The 18,053-nt window shown below is 38.2% G+C and overlaps 1 protein-coding gene across 3 annotated transcripts in view; it reads left to right on the top strand.

The window, feature by feature from the left end:
- CALCRL (calcitonin receptor like receptor) overlaps positions 1–18,053 on the top strand; it is a 129,783-nt gene that overhangs the window by 38,926 nt on the left and 72,804 nt on the right. Inside the window, exon 3 of one of the 3 annotated variants that reach the window (XM_027555800.1) lies at positions 6,347–6,389. The exons of the other annotated variants lie outside the window; for them this stretch is intronic. The gene's annotated coding sequence lies outside the window, so the exon portion shown is untranslated. The remainder of the gene's footprint in view (positions 1–6,346; positions 6,390–18,053) is intronic. 3 annotated transcript variants of the gene reach the window in all.

An 18,053-nucleotide genomic window follows, 5' to 3' on the forward strand; every position in this document is an offset into this window, starting at 1 on the left:
TCTCCTTGCAGTCCAAGGGACTCTCAAGAGTCTTCTCCAACACCACAGTTCAAAAGCATCAATTATGTGTACCTAAGGATTAATCTATTCATGGCTCAGATAGTTCTATCTAAGAAAGGTAACATGTAAATTCTTGTTAGTCAGCATTTACAGATACCCTCCCTTTAGAGTGTTCAGAGGAAATTCTCAATTAACTTTGAAGTCATTAACGTAATCCTCTCTCAAAACCCAGAATATTGCATCAATATTCTGATAAGTTGGGGTTTCTCTGGTAGCTCAGCTGGTAAAGAATCTGCCTGCAATACACAAGACCTCAGTTCAATTCCTGGGTCAGGAAGGGATGGCAACCCCTGGAGAAGGGATAGGCTACCCACTCTAGTATTCTGTGGCTTCCCTGGTGGTTCACATGGTAAAGAATCCACCTACAATGTGGGAGTTCTGGGTTCGATCTCTTAACTTAATCCTTTCTCAAAACCCAGAATATTGAATCAATATTCTGATACGTTGAAGTCTCTCAGTCATGTCCAACTCTTTGCTACCCTAGGGACTGTAGCCCACCAGGTTCCTCTGTCCATGGATGGGATTTTCCAGGCAAGAATACTGGAGAGGGTTGCCATTTTCTTCTCCAGGGGATCTTCCTGACTCAGGGATTGAACCCAGGTCTCCCGCATTGCAGGCAGATTCTTCACCATTTGAGCTACCTGGGATTCCCTCTGATATGTTAGGCCTACTTAGAATAAACTTTAAGACATGTATTGCTACTTGTATTTATGTGTAAATAATCCAAGACTGGATACTAGAAATTATCTTTCTTTCATCTTCTTTTCTGAACACTAGCCTTTCCCCACACCTCTACTCTCTTAAATCACTTCTGTGTACATTTCAAAATTCTTTCTTTTCACTCAAGATACCACTCAAACATATGTACTCCTGAAACGTAAATTCATGTTATCTCCTTCCAAGTTTAGATTTCAAATTAAGTTGCATGAGGCCCATAATGATTTGGCTTCCTCCAGCCAGTATTTTATAAGAATTCATATCTGCTTTCTCCCCTGGTGGCTCATATGGTAAACCATCTGTCTACAATTCAGGAGACCCAGGTTCGATCCCTGGGTCAGGAAGATCCTCTGGAGAAGGAAATTGCAACCCACTTGTATACTGTTGCCTGGAAAATTCCATGGACGGAGGAGCCTGGTAGGCTACAACTCCATGGGCCCGCAAAGAGTCGGACACGACTGAGCAACTTCACTTTCACTTTTCTTTCAGTGTATCCCCCTTTTTTAAATGTTTTATCTTATATTAGAGTAAAGCTGATTAACAATGTTGTGATAGTCAGGTGAACAGCAAAGGGACTCAGCCATACATATACATGTATCCCTTCTTCCCCAAACTTCCCTCCTCTCCAGGCTGCCACATAAAGTTGAGCAGAGTTTTCTGTGCTATGGACAGGATCTTGTTGGTTATCCATTTAAAATATAGCAGTGTGTATGTATCATCCCAAACTCCCTAACTATCTCTTACTCCTATTCTTCCCTGGTTGGCAACCATAAGTTTGTTCCCTGTAAGTCTGTTTTGTAAATAAGTTCATTTGTCTCATTTCATTTTAGATTCTGCATAGAAGGGATGTTATATGATATTTTTAGGATACATACAATATATCTTTTTAACGAATTTTTTAAAAAATTGTTTAGCCTGTCCTGAGCTTTGTTTGTGGCTGTAGACAAATAGGTGAAACTTAGCAAAGAATAATCATCTACAGTGATCTTCACCGTAAGGACAGCTGCCTCTCCCTATTGATCCAATTCTTTCCTTTCAAAAAAATTCAAAAGAAGAAACATAATTATGACCATTAGCCTATTGAGCTCTACCTTCAAACAGCTTCATTATAGTGTAATTTTTACACTTTGAAAAAACAGTGATTCATTAAAGAAGAGTTGCCCAAGATATGCATGATGAGTATGTCAATAAGCTCATGAAAGAAATTCCATTTATTCCAGAATTAGTTCATTAAATGAGTCTTTTAATCAGACTGATTCTTGATGCAAAAGACAGAAACTTCTCTTTAAATTCATCTGGCCAAGATGCAGTCTTTAAACATATGAAATATCAACAGACTAATTTTGAGCACTACATGAAAACGATTTTTAATTCTCTTACAATGAAGGCTTTTTTAGAAATGTTAGCACTTACTTCATTTTGTAGATTTTAGAGTAATTTCTATCTGGAATGTATAGTTTTGTGACAGTGGCAACTGAAGATTTGATGATTAGTAAGACAAACAGGTTAAGTTGACATATGAGCCAGTCTCTGCTTCCAGAAAGAGTAGTGTGTGGTTCCTGAACTAACAGTTATTAATCATAGGATTTTTTTTAACTTCTATGTTTAATGGCTTAATATGATGCTATTCATCTTCATAATGCTATCAGGCAGATAGCATAGATCCTTTAGAGGTAGATTTATACTTCTAGTTAAAATAACCTAAGGAAGGTTTTTTGATTCATTTTAATTTAACCTGACATACAATAACTATTTTATTTAAATAATAGCTCTTCAGCAAATGAAAATATATTTGTTTTAATTTTACAAAAAGAAATGGTCTATTTATTAACAAGATAATGGTTAAAATGAGATAATATTTAAAATACCTTTATAAAATTCTTAGAAAATTTTCTTTTCAGTTTTTATTTAGAGTCAAGCTCTGAGAACTAACTCAATCCAACTGTATTATTCTGCTAAGGCTACCATAAAAAAAAGAATCACAGATTGTGAGGCTTCAATAACAAAAGTTAATTTTCTCATGGTTCTGGATGCTGGAAGTTCAATATCTAGGTGTTGGCATGTTTGGTTTCTCTTGAGGCTCTCTTATTGGCTTGCAGATGATCACATTCTCATGGTTTCTACCACAGTCTTGTCTCTGTATATGAGCATCCCTGAAGCTTCTTTTTCTCTGCAGAAAGACATCAGATTAAGGACCCACACTTATTACCTCATTTAACCTTAATAACCTCCTTTAAGTCCCTATCTCCAACATTAGGGGTTTTAGCTTCAACAAAATTAATTGGGAGGGGATACAATTTACTCCACAACACTGAGAATTTCTAAGAAATTATTTCAAAGAAAATGGAGTTGAAATCGGTTGGAGTTAGTAGAAATTTTACAACTAATCCTAGGTAATAACTGAGTTCATTCCCTAAGTAAAAAAATAATCATCCCATTGACCTAAAATAAATACCTGCCAATTACTTCTACAGCATGAAATGGATTTATTCAAGATCAGCATAGAATTGCAATCCAGGGTCTTCAGTCATGGCAATGGAGAAGGAAATGGCAGCATTCTTGCCTGGGTAATCCCATGGACAGAAGAGCCTGACGGGCTACCGTCCATGGGGTTGAAAAGAGTCAGACAGGACTCAGCGACCAAACAAACACAAATCATGGCAAGTCACATGCAAGTCACCCACAAAAACTGGAGAAGTGGCTTTTTTTTATAGTGGGGGAAAGGAAGTTGGGAGGGCTAAAGTAAATAGAGTCCATGGTTTTTCACTGGCTGAGTTATGACAGTCTCTTATTGGCTGAACTTTTGCCAAGGAAAAAGAGGAAGTCTTTCTTCTTCATGTTAGGTTTTGTTATAGTTTCAGGGTGTTAGAGCTCCTATTTCTGTCCTTCTGACTCTATTTTAACTGAGGCTTCTGTTTATTAATTTCTACACTTCCCTTTTTTGAGCAAGGTCTTTCTCTAAAAGCATGGCTGGTTAGGAGTCAGGTTTTTCCAGTTTCAGTGGCTTTTTGCCCCTCAATGCCAGGAAGAATCTTTCCTAAGTGTAGTATTCCTTGTCAAAGGGAAAATGCATGGATCTTTTGAGATCATATTTAAGTAAAAAGGAGTGGTAGAAGGGAGAGCTCTCAGGTACTTTTTATTTAAAGCCCATTTGTTTTCAAGATCATAGTCATCTAATCAACGGTTTGGCAGGTGAACTTCCAAAAGGCCTGGTCTGGATATCTGAGGAAAGTTGTCTCATCAGATGTTGTTCCCTTCAATTCTGGGAAACCTTTTCTTCCAGTTAACCAGGTGATATGCCTGTTAGTCAGGACTTCGTGTATCCTGTGAATCCAAGAGTCTGTTCCTTATAGTTTGGCAGTACCGCAGTTGGTTAGCAGTACCTGATAGGGGTCTTTCCAATGAGATTGAAGAGAGCCTTCTGTAGGTAGCTTTTCCAATTGGTAAAATTTCCAGTTTGCAAAGTATTATACTTAAGATCTTCATTTCCTGAGAGTGTACTGTGAAAAGATTGCTCAACCAAAACATGATTTTTTGAAAAAAATAGAAGCTATTAGACTTTTGTAATATTGGAGTATCTTTTCTTTTATCAGTTGTGGGTCAGAAGAGACAGGAGTCAAGCGCATGGGAGTCCTGTGGCTATCACAAAGGGTGAAAGTTTATGAATTCCAAAAGAGTGGATCTAAGGTATAGAAAAGCCAATTGCAATGCTTTTTGGCCAAGGTAGTTGGAGGACCTCACATACTTTGCTAATTGAGTCATAATAGAGACATTAGTGCATTCAACTAAACCAGAGGATTAAGGGTGGTAAATGCAGTGGAAATGTTGCAAAAGTGGTCAAATAGCACAGACTTGTTAAAGTAACTGATCAGTAAAATGGGTTCCTGGATCATTATGAAATTTGAAAGGAATCCCTGGGTAGGGATAATTTTGTTTTCAGAATGACTTTGCTACAGGGTTCAGTCCAGTGTAAAAACATACAGATACTGACTAAACTTATTTATATACATAAGACAGAGTAAGTTGTATGAAATCCACTTACCAGACCTCAAATGACCCATTAGTCAAGTGAAGTCGTTCAGTAGTGTCCGACTCTTTGTGATTCCGTGGACTGTAGCCCACCAGGCTCCTCCATCCATGGGATTCTCCAGGCAAGATTACTGGAGTGGGTTGCCATTTCCTTCTCCAGGGGATCTTCCTCACCCAGGGATCAAACCCAGATCTCCCACATTGCAGGCAGATGCTTTAACCTCTGAACCACCTGGGAAGCCCAAAATTAGGAAGTTTAAAATGTTCAGAAGCAATACGGACAGGCTACCCTGGGTTGTATTTTGGACAGTGGGACACATGAAGTGAGCACTTTTTGTAGCCTTGATAATGTTTCCCCACTCATTGATTCATGAATGTTATTATTTTGTCAGTAAACTGGTGTTTTAATGCATGTTCAATGGTGAGGAGTGAAAATTTGAGAGTCTACAGAAAGACTGGATTGTAATTTGATCCAAGCTAGAGCCTTCTCTTTTGATCAAACAACAACTGTTGAATTTTCATTCTGTTTTTTCCTTCCCTGAAGCCAATTGTTGGGCTTTTCTAGCCAGTTTATAACTTATCATTTGGGAAAATATCACTTTTGACCATGACAGCAGTTTGGCTGTCATTGGTTCCTTTAAGGAAAGCAGCCCCTGTAAAAATGTCAGCAGGGTGATTTCCTCTAACTTCCGGACAGTCAAGTTTAGAATTCCCCGGAATCTTAGTAATAGCTAAACCGGCAAGTAAAAATATTGCATTCAGTAATTTCTGAACATAAGGAACATTTTTTGTTTTATTTTTTCTGGAAGTAAAGAAGTCACATTGCTTCCACAACATTCCAAAATCATGAGCTACTCTGAAAGCATATCTACTCTCAGTATAAATATTGACAAATTTGCCCTTGGCTGAAGTACAAGCCCATGTAAAAGCATATGATTCAGTCTGTTAGGCTCAAGTAGACATAGGTGAAGATGCTGCCTCAACAGTACCAAAATGTGTTCCAGTAGCATACTCTGTAAAATATTTGCCATTGTCACCATTTAAACAAGAATCACTGGTGAACCATGAGACTTCAGTGTTACTCAAAGGAATTTCCTGCAGGTCATCATGAAAAGTCAGGAGGTGATCCATCAGTATTAGGCAGTTGTGAGGGATTTTGTCAGTGACAGAGGGAAGAAGAGTAGCAAGGTTAAGATTACTACAGCATGAGAGAATTATGTGAGGAGTAGTTTTAAAAGATTTCATAAGAGATGAGCTGACTAGTGGAGAAATGTTAAGTATGATGGGAATTCAGGAGAGCCACTATAGCATGAGATACAAAAATTGTTAGGGAGAAATCCCACAACAATGTTCTCAGTAGCCTTAACCAAAATGGCTGTGGCCTTAACCAAAATGGCTGTGGTAGTAATGGCTTAAAAGCAAGAGGTGTATCCCAACGTCACTGGGTCTACTTGCTGGCTATAGTATCCTGTGGGTAAATGGTGGTCCCTATGTTTTTGAGTGACCACCCCAAGGACATTTGCTTTCTTTTCGTATACAGAAAGAAAAAAAGGGAATCTGATCACTGAGATGCCCTAGAGCAGGTGAGTTCATCAGACTCTTCTTCAAGGCCTTAAAGATTGTATCATCCAGTTTTTAACCACAAAATCAGGTCAGGGTTGCTGTTGTTGAATAAAACATAGAGAGGTTTGGTCATAAGAGAGAAATTTAGAATCCAATTTTGGCAATAACTAACTACCCTGAAAAAACCTTGCAGTTGGTGCTTGGTTTTATGCAAGTTCCCCCCAAAAATGGGTAGGAGATCTCTTTTATAGGGGAGAAAAGGAAGTTGGGAGGACTACAGTAAATGAAGGGTTCATGGCTTTTCATTGGCTAAGTTGAGATAGTTTCTTGTTGGCTGAGCCAAGAAAGAAGATGAAGTCTTTCTTCTTCCTCTTGAGCTTTACTATCATTTTGGGCATGAGAGCTCTCCTTTCTGGCCTCCTGGCTCTATTTTAATTGAGATTCTATTTATTAATTTTTACAGTCAATATTTTCTATACACCAGTAACTTCCCATTATTGGTATTCAGTCCTGCAATAATAACTTTCAGCCAAACATTTTATAAACTATTCATAATTAGAATCTTTCATGGCTAAATGTCAAGTTAATGTCAGAAACACTTCTAGTTTCTGGTCATAGACACTATTAGATACCACAGAGGCTTATAAAAATGTTTTTATATTAATAAGTTTACTTTTCAAATCTATACTCCTCCTCAGATTCTTCCGAAGGATTTCTCTTTTCTCTTGTGAGTCAATATTTTTAATGCTATCCCTTTAAAAAAAATTTATTTTATTTTGTTAGCTCATCATAGCCTGAAGTTAGATCTGCTTGCCAAAAGACATCTTGAGAATTTCCCTTGTTTATGCTCACTGTTTTCTAAGGCTTCATCAAACCTGCTCTCATGTCAAAGTTTAAAGGAAAGCAGATAAGCATAACTTTTAGTCAAGTCTCAATATTTAGAAAACATTTATCTAGATTTTTCTAGTGTGGAATTGCCTCATGTCTTATATCCAATCATTTGGAACTCTCACACTTTGACCAATAGAATGCATAAAAACCTCTTCACCAGGGTTCTTGCCACTTCTTCCTTCCCCATGGGGCTGGACTTGTGAGATTAACCCTTAACCATAGAGATTATTGAGACAGCACCAGTGTCTACTCCTAACCAAATCAATCAATCAATATACAAAATGTATTTCTTGTTTTCTGGGAAATGAAATTTCTGGATGAATAGGGGAAGTACAAAAAGAATATACATATTTCTCACATTGTTTTGTTTTAAAAACAAAAACACCTACAGTTAGTAATTGAACCCGGATCTCCTGCACTGAGGCAGATTCTTTACCATCTGAGTCACAAAGGCCCTTGTGCATAGGTTGCCATTTAAATGCCATTTTAAACCAAGATTCACATGTGCACTTTGAATTTAAACATTATTTATTCAATTATGATAAAATTAATTGTATTATGAAAGAAAAATTATGTTTTTAGTATCCTGTTGATCTCACTGCTGATAATTATGATCTCTTTTAGTGAAAAGTAGATTTTAAATTAATTCATTATGACATGCTGCTGCCTATATTAATATGTGAGCAGTGAGTTTAAAATGTGGTCATCTAGTTATAACTTTAATTTTTAAGTTACTTTTATATTTAGGAGGGCTTTCCTGATAGCTCAGTTGCCTGCAATGCAAGAGACCCCGGTTTGATTCCTGGGTTGGGAAGATCCACTGGAAAAGGGATGGGCCACTTATTTCAGTACGCTTGGATTTCCCTTGTGGCTCAGCTGGTAAAGAATCTGCCTGCAATGCGGGAGACCTGGGTTCGACCTGGGATAGATCCCTGGGTTGGAAAGATCTCCTGGAGAAGGAAAAGGCTACCCACTCCAGTATTCTTGTCTGGAGAATTCCATGGACTAACAGTCCGTAGGGTCACAAAGAGTAGGACACAACTGAGTGACTTTCACTTTATATTTAGGAATGAAATATTATTGACTGACATTGAGGAATTCAAATACCTCCTAGTATAACAATATGCTAATTAACCTCAGGCAACTACACTTATACAACTTTCCAGACTTGTGACCCTAATAAAACATGGTAGAAAAGAGAACTTTCTTCCCATAAATGAAATTTTGCATAAATAAAATATTTGCTATGCTGATGTCCCTGTTTAGATATGGTACTTCCCATTTCTCTTACTGTGTGAAAATTAATGATATTCAATATTAAAATATATCATAATAATAAGTCACATTTTTTGAGTACACACTAATATGTCAATAAATGTTAGCTTGCTACATACTAACACATCAGCCCTAAATAGGATATAATTATTCACATTTTATGTAAGATATCAAAGTTAGAGGGAAAAAATGATTTGCCTAAGTTACATAGATGTATAATGTCAGTTTACATCAGAGCTCAAAGAAATACATCATCAGTCTGTGACTAACTCTATAATAAGAGTCTTTTTCACTTTCCTCAAGACATAAATTTGAGAAAACAAACCTGGCTTGCTTTCTCTGGTGTTTTGTATCTTGTATGTTCATGCTCAGTTGCTCACTGTATCCTATTCTTTGTGATCATATGGAATGTAGCCCTCGAGGCTCCTCTGTCTATGGAATTTTACCGGCAAGAATACTGGAGTGGGTTGCCATTTCCTACTCCAGGGTATCTTTCTGAGTCAAGGATAGAACTCATGTCTCTTGCATCTCCTGCATTGGCAGGCAGATTCTTTACCATTGTGCTACCTGGGAAGCTCATTTTATTAATATATCTACTGAGACATAAATCGTAAGTTTTTGTGTCAAGTCAGGTGCTGTCAACATAAAAGTTTTACCTTTGATAAAGATTATTTTAAGGTCAAGAAAAAGAAATACAAGAAGGTAAAGTGGTTGTCTGAGGAGGCCTTACAAATAGCTGAGAAAAGAAGAGAAACAAAAGACAAGGGAGAAAGGGAAAGTTAGACCCAACTGAATGCAGAGTTGCAAAGAATAGCAAGGAGAGAGAAGAAAACTTTCTTAGGTGAACAAACAAAGAAACAGAGGAAAACAATAGAATGGGAAAGACTAGAAATCTCTTAAAAAAAGTTAGAGATATCAAGGGAATATTCCATGAAAGGATGGGCAGGATAAGGGACAGAAATAGTAAGGACCTAGCAGAAGCACCAGGGACTAAGATAAGGTGGCAAGACCACAGAGAAAAATTACATTAAAAAGTCTTAGTGACGTGGATAATCACAATAGTGTGGTTACTCATCTAGAGCCAGACATCCTGGAGTGTGAAAGCAAGTGGGCCTTAGGAACACAGCTAGTGGAGCTCATGGAATTCCAGTTGAGCTATTTCAAATCTTAAAATATGATGTTGTTAAAGTCTGCCCTCAGTATGTCAGCAAATTTAGAAAACTCAGCTATGGCCACAGGACTGAAAAGGCCAGTTTTCATTCCAGTCCTATGGAAGGGCAATGCCAAAGAATGTCTGAACTACTGTACAATTGTACTCATTTCACATGCTAGCAAAGTTATTCTCAAAATCCTTCACACCTGGCTTCAACACTACTTGAACCAAGAACATCCAGATGTACCAGCTGGACTTAGAAAAGGCAGAAGAACCAGAGATCAAGGTGCCAACACTCACTGGATATTAGGGAAAGCAAGGGAATTCCAGAAAAGTATCTACTTCTGCTTCATTGACTTTGCTAAAGCCTTTGACTGTATGGATCACAAAAACCTGTGGAAAATTGTTAAAGACATAGGAACACCAGACCACTTACCTGCCTTCTGAGAAACCTGTATGCAGGTCATGAAGCAACAGTTAGAACGGGACATATAACAATGGACTGGTTATAAATTTGGAAGGAGTACAGTTGTATATTGTCACCCTGCTTATTTAACTTATATGCAGGGTACATCATGTGAAATGTCAGACTGCGTGAATCACAAGCTGGAATCAACACTGCCAGGAGAAAAATCAATAATCATCTTCAAATATGTAGATGATACCACTGTAATGGCAGAAAGTAAAGAGGAATTATAGAGCCTCTTGATGAGGGTGAAAGAGGAGAGTGAAAAAAACTGGCTTAAAACTCAACATTCAGAAACGAAGATCATGCCATCTGGTCCCATCATTTCATGGCAGATAGATGGGGAAATTTTTGAAACAGTGACAGAGTTTAATATAACAGACCATAATGAAGGCTGAGCACTGAAGAATTGATACTTTCATGTCATGGTGCTGGAGAAGACTCTTGAGAGTCCCTTGAATAAAAAGAGATTAAAGCAATCAGTTCTAAAGAAATCAACTCTGAATATTCTTTGGAAGCACTGATGTTGAAGCTGAAGCTCCAATATTTTGGCCACCTGAGCATGGTGTACTATAGTCCATGGGATGGCAAAGAGTTGGGCACAACTTAGAGACTGAACAACAACAATAATTATTAACACTTAGGAGAGTTTTTCTTCCTGTAGGAAGAATAATTTTCACTATGTGCTGAAAACATCGTCTGCTCCAAGCTGTTCTCTTGGTATGTGAATGTCTTAGATAATATTATAGTCCTATAACATTCTCTTCAGATCAGATCAGATCAGATCAGTCCGCTCAGTCCTGTCTGACTCTTTGCGGCCCCATGAATCTCAGCATGCCAGGCCTCCCTGTCCATCACCAACTCCCGGAGTTCACTCAGACTCATGTCCATCGAGTCAGTGATGCCATCCAGCCATCTCATCCTCTGTCATCCCCTTCTCCTCCTGCCCCCAATCCAGAGTCTTTTCAAATGAGTCAACTCTTTGCATGAGGTGGCCAAAGTATTGGAGTTTCAGCTTTAGCATCATTCCTTCCAAAGAAATCCCAGGGCTGATCTCCTTCAGAATGGACTGGTTGGATCTCCTTGCAGTCCAAGGGACTCTCAAGAGTCTTCTCCAACACCAGAAGTCAAAGGCATCAATTCTTCGGCCCTCAGCCTTCTTCACAGTCCAACTCTCACATCCATACATGACTACAGGAAAAACCACAGCCTTGACTAGACGAACCTTTGTTGGCAAAGTAATGTCTCTGCTTTTCAATATGCTATCTAGGTTGGTCATAACGTTCCTTCCAAGGAGTAAACGTCTTTTAATTTCATGGCTGCAGTCACCATCTGCAGTGATTTTGGAGCCCAGAAAAATAAAGTCTGACACTGTTTCCACTGTTTCCCCATCTATTTCCCATGAAGTGATGGGACCGGATGCCATGACCTTTGTTTTCTGAATGTTGAGCTTTAAGCCAACTTTTTCACTCTCCACTTTCACTGTCATCAAGAGGCTTTTGAGTTCCTCTTCACTTTCTGCCATAAGGGTGGTGTCATCTGCATATCTGACGTTATTGAAATTTCTTGCGGCAATCTTGATTCCAGCTTGTGCTTCTTCCAGCCCAGCGTTTCTCATGAGGTACTCTGCATACAAGTTAAATAAACAGGGTGACAATATACAGCCTTGACGTACTCCTTTTGCTATCTGGAACCAGTCTATTGTTCCATGTCCAGTTCTAACTGTTGCTTCCTGACCTGCATACAAATTTCTCAAGAGGTAGATCAGGTGGTCTGATATTCCCATCTCTTTCAGAATTTTCCACAGTTTATTGTGATGCACACAGTCAAAGGCTTTGGCATAGTCAATAAAGCAGAAATAGATGTTTTTCTGGAACTCTCTTGCCAGGCTTCAGCAATATGTGAACCGTGAACTTCCTGATGTTCAAGCTGGTTTTAGAAAAGGCAGAGGAACCAGAGATCAAATTGCCAACATCTGCTGGATCATGGAAAAACATTCTCTTGGTTTCCTCATATTGGAGGGGGAGATAATATTTAATTAACTGATAAAAAGTATGATATAAAAACTATGCTAGAGCAGCCATCAGCTAAATAACAATTACCATAAAAGGTTTAAAATACCAAAGCTGACAGTAATCACATATAATAGCATACAGTGTTAAGGAAAACAGAGTGAATGTTTTAGTTCAGTTCAGTCTCTTAGTCGTGTCTGACTCTGTGATCTCATGGGCTGCAGCACACCAGGCCTCCCTGTCTATCACCAACCAACTCCTGGAGTTTACTCAAACTCATATCCACTGAGTCAGTGATGCCATGCAACCATCTCATCCTCTGTTGTCCCATTCTCCTCCCACCTTCAATCTTTCCCAACATCAGGGTCTTTTCAAATAAGTCAGCTATTCGCATCAGGTGGCCAATATTGGAGTTTCAGCTTCAACATCAGTCCTTCCAACAAACACCCAGGACTGATCTCCTTTACTATGGGTTGGTTGGATCTCCTTGCAGTCCAAGGGACACTCAAGAGTCTTCTCCAACATCACAGTTCAAAAACATGAATTCTTTTGTGCTCAGTTTTCTGTATAGCCCAACTCTAACATCCATACATGACTACTGGAAAAACCATAGCCTTAACTAGACAGACCTTTGTTGGCAAAGTAATGTCTCTGCTTTTGAATATGCTGTCTAAGTTGGTCATAACTTTTCTTCCAAGGAGTAAGCATCTTTTAATTTCATGGCTGCAGTTACCATCTGCAGTGATTTTGGAACCCCAAAAAATACAGTCTGTCACTGTGTCCATTGTTTCCCCATCTATTTGCCATGAAGTGATGGGACCAGTTGCCATGATCTTAGTTTTCTGAATGTTGAGCTTTAAGCCAACTTTTTCACTGTCCTCTTTCACTTTCATCAAGAGGCTTTTTAGTTCCTCTTCACTTTCTGCCATAAGGGTGGTGTTATCTTCATATCTGAGATTATTGAAATTTCTCCTGGCAATCTTGATTCCAGCTTGTGTTTCCTCCAGCCCAGTGTTTCTCATGATGTACTCTGCATATAAGTTAAATAAACAGGGTGACAATATACAGCCTTGATGTACTCCTTCCTGATTTGGAACCAGTCTGTTGTTCCATGTCCAGTTCTAACTGTTGCTTCCTGACCTGCATACAGATTTCTCAAGAGGCAGATCAGGTCGTCTGGTATTCCCATCTCTTGAAGAATTTTCCACAGTTTGTTTTGATCCACGTAGTCAAAGGGTTTGGCACAGTCAGTAAAGCAGAAGTACAGGTTTTTCTGGAATTCTCTCTGGCTTTTTGGATGATCCGGTGGATGTTGTCAATTTAATCTCTGGTTTCTCTGCCTTTCTAAATCCCCAGCTTGAACATCTGGAAGTTCATGGTTCACGGAGTGTTGAAGCCTGGCTTGGAACATTTTGAGCATTACTTTGCTTGCATGTGAGATGAGTGCAATTGTGCGGTAGTTTGAGCATTCTTTGGAATTGCCTTTCTTTGGAATTGGAATGAAAACTGACGTTTTCCCATCCTGTGGCCACTGCTGAGTTTTCCAAATTTGTGGGCATATTGAGTGCAACACTTTCACAGCATCATCTTTTAGGACTTGAAATAGCTCAATTGGGATTCCATCACCTCCACTAGCTTTGTTTGTAGTAATGCTTCCTAAGGCCCACTTGATTTTGAATTTCAGGATGTCTGGCTCTAGGTGAGTGATCACACTATCGTGATTGTCTGGGTCATGAAGATCTTTTTTGTATAGTTCTTCTGTGTATTCTTGCCATCTCTTCTTAATATCTTCTGCTTCTGTTAGGTCCATACCATTTCTGGCCTTTATTGTGCTCATCTTTGCATGAATTGTTCCCTTGGTATCTCTAATTTTCTTGAGATCTTAGTCTTTCCCATTCTATTGTTTTCCTCTATTTCTTTGCATTGATCACTGAGGAAGGCTTTCTTATCTTTATTTGCTATTCTTTGGAACTCTGCATTCTAATTAGAATATCTTTCCTTTTCTCCTCTGCTTCTCTTCTTTCTACAGATATTCAAGTCCTCCTCAGGCAACCACTTTGCCTTTTTGCATTTCTTTTTCTTGGTGATGGTCTTGATCTCTGCCTCTTGTACAGTGTCATGAACCTCCGTCCATAGTTCTTCAGGCACTCTGTCTATCATATCTAATCCCTAGAATCTATTTGTCACTTCCACTGTATAGTCATAATGGATTTGATTTTGGTCATACCTGAATGGTCTCGGAGAAGGCAGTGGCACCCCACTCCAGTACTCTTGCCTGGAAAATCCCATGGACAGAGGAGCCTGGTAGGCTGCGGTCCATGGGGTCGCAAAGAGTTGGACATGACTGAAGTGACTTAGCAGCAGCATACCTGAATAGTCTAGTGTTTTTCCCTACTTTCTTCAATTTAAGTCTGAATTTGGCAATAAAGAGTTAATAATCTGAGCTACAGGCAGCTCCTGTCTTGTGTTTGCTGACTCTATAGAGCTTTTCCATCTTTGGCTGCAAAGAATATAATCAATCTGATTTTGGCATTTACCATCTGGTGATGTCTGGTGTGTAGAGTCTTCTCTTTGCTGTTAGAAGAGGGTGTTTGCTATGATCAGTGCGTTCTCTTGGGAAAACAATATTCGCCTTTGCCCTGCTTCATTTTGTACTCCAGGGCCAAACTTCTTTAAATTTCAAAATCTATTTAAAAGTCAAAATTCTGAGAGGTTAAGACTGTGCCTATTTGATATTCCTGCTTTTCTCTCCATCTTTAAAAGAATGTTTTGCACTTGTTCCTTCCCCTATTTGAAATATTCTCTCTCTCTCTCATTCTCTCTCTGACAGATGCTTAGATCACAGTATCTCCTTTATTGTTCCTGAGGTAAATCCTGACACTACTAAGGTTTTTTCCTAAATCAAAACAAGTTTGAAAAGCTGATCCAATGGAGGAGAAGGGGGGAAAAAAAAGACTTCAGTGTTGTAAACATTTTCCCAGAGATCAAGGCTATTATCCATCATTATTTGATAAACAGAGTCAATTAAAAGCATTCACATGTAAAACTTCCCTTTACAAAGAGCTCACTGTATTGCTACAGTCCTGGGAGAAAACGGGGAGAAGAAGAAAAGGGAAGAAAGGAAAAGACTTTAGACCTCTAACCAAGAGGAATGGTAAACATTTTATGTGTTCTGAATTAATTTATTTGTACTTTCTTGAAAAAGTAATTGCTACTTAATTTTTAGGAAAAAGCAAGTTTTATATTTCCATAAAGTGTTGTTTAATTATGAACTACGCAGAGCATGAAGGAAGAGAGAATAGAGTAAAAATTTAAAGAAAAACTTGCATTTGTAAATCTTATTTTTTTCTTGGTCACATTCTTGCTTAACTGTCACTGGAGTAGTATAATCATTTCACTCAACTCTACAGTGATTAGATTATTATTATTATTTTACTACAATATTCTTGGTAGCTTTTCTGAGATGGGAGGATTTGTATACAGATTACAATAAAATTGAAAATCTGTTCTGGATTATCACAAAAGAAAAAAAAAAAAAACCCGCAGAAGGGAGGTTTAGAATTTTTTGTATAGTGAATTCATTGATTTACTGCATTTAGTAGGTGTTTAGGCTTCCATATCATCCTACCTTTTAAAAAGAAAGATATATAATATGTAATGTAATTTTATGGATATCACATGGACATCTTTGAGTTTTATTCCTAGATTGTCTATTTCTTAATTGTTTTAAATAAACTTTAATGTATACTGTCATGCTTCTTAAACGTGTTGCCTTATTTATTAAGGCATTAGGAAGAGAAAAAAAAATTCACTGAAGTTTTTTAGTGAGTTTTTAAAAATCTACTCACTGTAGATTTTTACAACTATAAATCAAAACCTAAAAATAAGCTAAGTATATATATATATATATATATATATATACACACACATATATATGTATGTATCAAGATAGTATCAAATCTCAAAATAGCATTATTTTGCAAACTGCAATATTTTGTTGTATGTTTACAAAAAACTAATGAGGAAACTTTTCCTTTAGTTTAGCTTTCCATACTTAATGGATTTGCAGTAATACAGCATTACTGAGATATAAAAACTATAGCATTCCCCCTCAGAAAATCAGAATTAAACAAAGTACCTTAAAAATCTAGTCTAATACTCTTACTTTACAAAGTAAAAAAAAAGAAAAATTGAGACTACCTAAGATGAATGATTTTGTTCAAAATATATAGAGCTTGTTTAGTGACAGAAACCAAGACAACATGTAGAGGTGAAAATCCTTGTAATCGCATTGCACTGTGCACAAGAAGCTTTAGGTCACATCTGTAGGCTCCTTTTCCTCTGTGATCCTCAGGTTGACCAAAATTAAAGCCCTGCATTTATTCAGCACTCGACTCAAAGCTATTGAAATGCTTTAAATGCAGTGTTTTACCTAAACATATGCTTAATGCTAAAGAAAACTTTAACATGAAGTAGCATATATGCTCAAACTCCTGCACAATTGCACTCATCTCACACGCTAGTAAAGTAATGCTCAAAATTCTCCAGGCCAGGCTTCAGCAATACATGAACCATGAACTTCCAAATGTTCAAGCTGGATTTAGAAAAGGCAGAGGAACCAGAGATCAAATTTCCAACATCCGCTGGATCATTGAAAAAGCAAGAGAGTTCCAGAAAAATATTTGTTTCTTCTTTATTGACTATGCCAAAACCTTTAACTGTGTGGATCACAATAAACTGTGGAAAATTCTGAAAGAGATGGGAATACCAGACCACCTGACCTGCCTCTTGAGAAATCTATATGCAGGTCAGGAAGCAAAAGTTAGAATTGGACATGGAACAACAGACTGGTTCCAAATAGGAAAAGGAGTATGTCAAGGCTGCATATTGTCACCCTGCTTGTTTAAATTATATGCAGAGTACATCATGAGAAATGCTGGGCTGGAGCCAGCACAAGCTGGAATCAAGTTTTCTGGGAGAAATATCAATAACCTCAGATATGCAGATAACACCACCCTTAGGGCAGAAAGTGAAGAAGAACTGAAGAGCCTCTTGATGAAAGTGAAAGAGGACAGTGAAAAAGTCAGCTTAAAGCTCAACATTCAGAAAACTAAGATCATGGCATCCGGTCCCATCACTTCATGGCAAATAGATGGGGATACAGCGGAAACTTGGCTGAATTTATTTTTTTGGGCTCCAAAATCATTGCAGATGGTGACCGCAGCCAAGAAATTAAAAGACTCTTACTCCTTGGAAGGAAAGTTATGACCAACCTAGACAGCATATTAAAAAGCAGAGACATTACTTTGCCAACAAAGCTCTGTCTAGTCAAGGCTATAGTTTTTCCAGTAGTCATGTATGGATGTGAGAGTTGGACTATACATAAAGCTGAGCGCCAAAGAATCGATGCTTTTGAACTGTGGTGTTGGAGAAGACTCTTGAGAGTCCCTTGGACTGCAAAGCGATCCAACCAGTCCATCGTAAAGGAGATCAGTCCTGGATGTTCATTGGAAGGACTGATGCTAAAGCTGAAACTCCAATACTTTGGCCACCTGATGCAAAGAGCTGACTGATTTGAAAAGACCGTGATGCTGGGAAAGTTGAAGGCGGGAGAAGGGGACAACAGAGGATGAGATGGTTGCATGGCATCATCGACTCAATGAACATGAGTTTGAATAAACTCGAGGAGTTGGTGATGGGCAGGGAGGCCTGGTGTGCTGCAGTCCATGGGGTTGCAAAGAGCTGGACACGACTGAGCAACTGAACTGAACTGAGCATATATTTATATCTCACTGTATGTATCTCCGCCTTTAGTTTATGCCCAATGATTTCTCATTCTTTTATTTTTAAATTTAGATTTTTGTCTCTTAGCGTATAAAAGTCAGCA

Source organism: Bos indicus x Bos taurus, chromosome 2 (genome assembly GCF_003369695.1).
Source record: "Bos indicus x Bos taurus breed Angus x Brahman F1 hybrid chromosome 2, Bos_hybrid_MaternalHap_v2.0, whole genome shotgun sequence".
NCBI classification, from domain to species: Eukaryota; Metazoa; Chordata; class Mammalia; order Artiodactyla; family Bovidae; genus Bos; species Bos indicus x Bos taurus.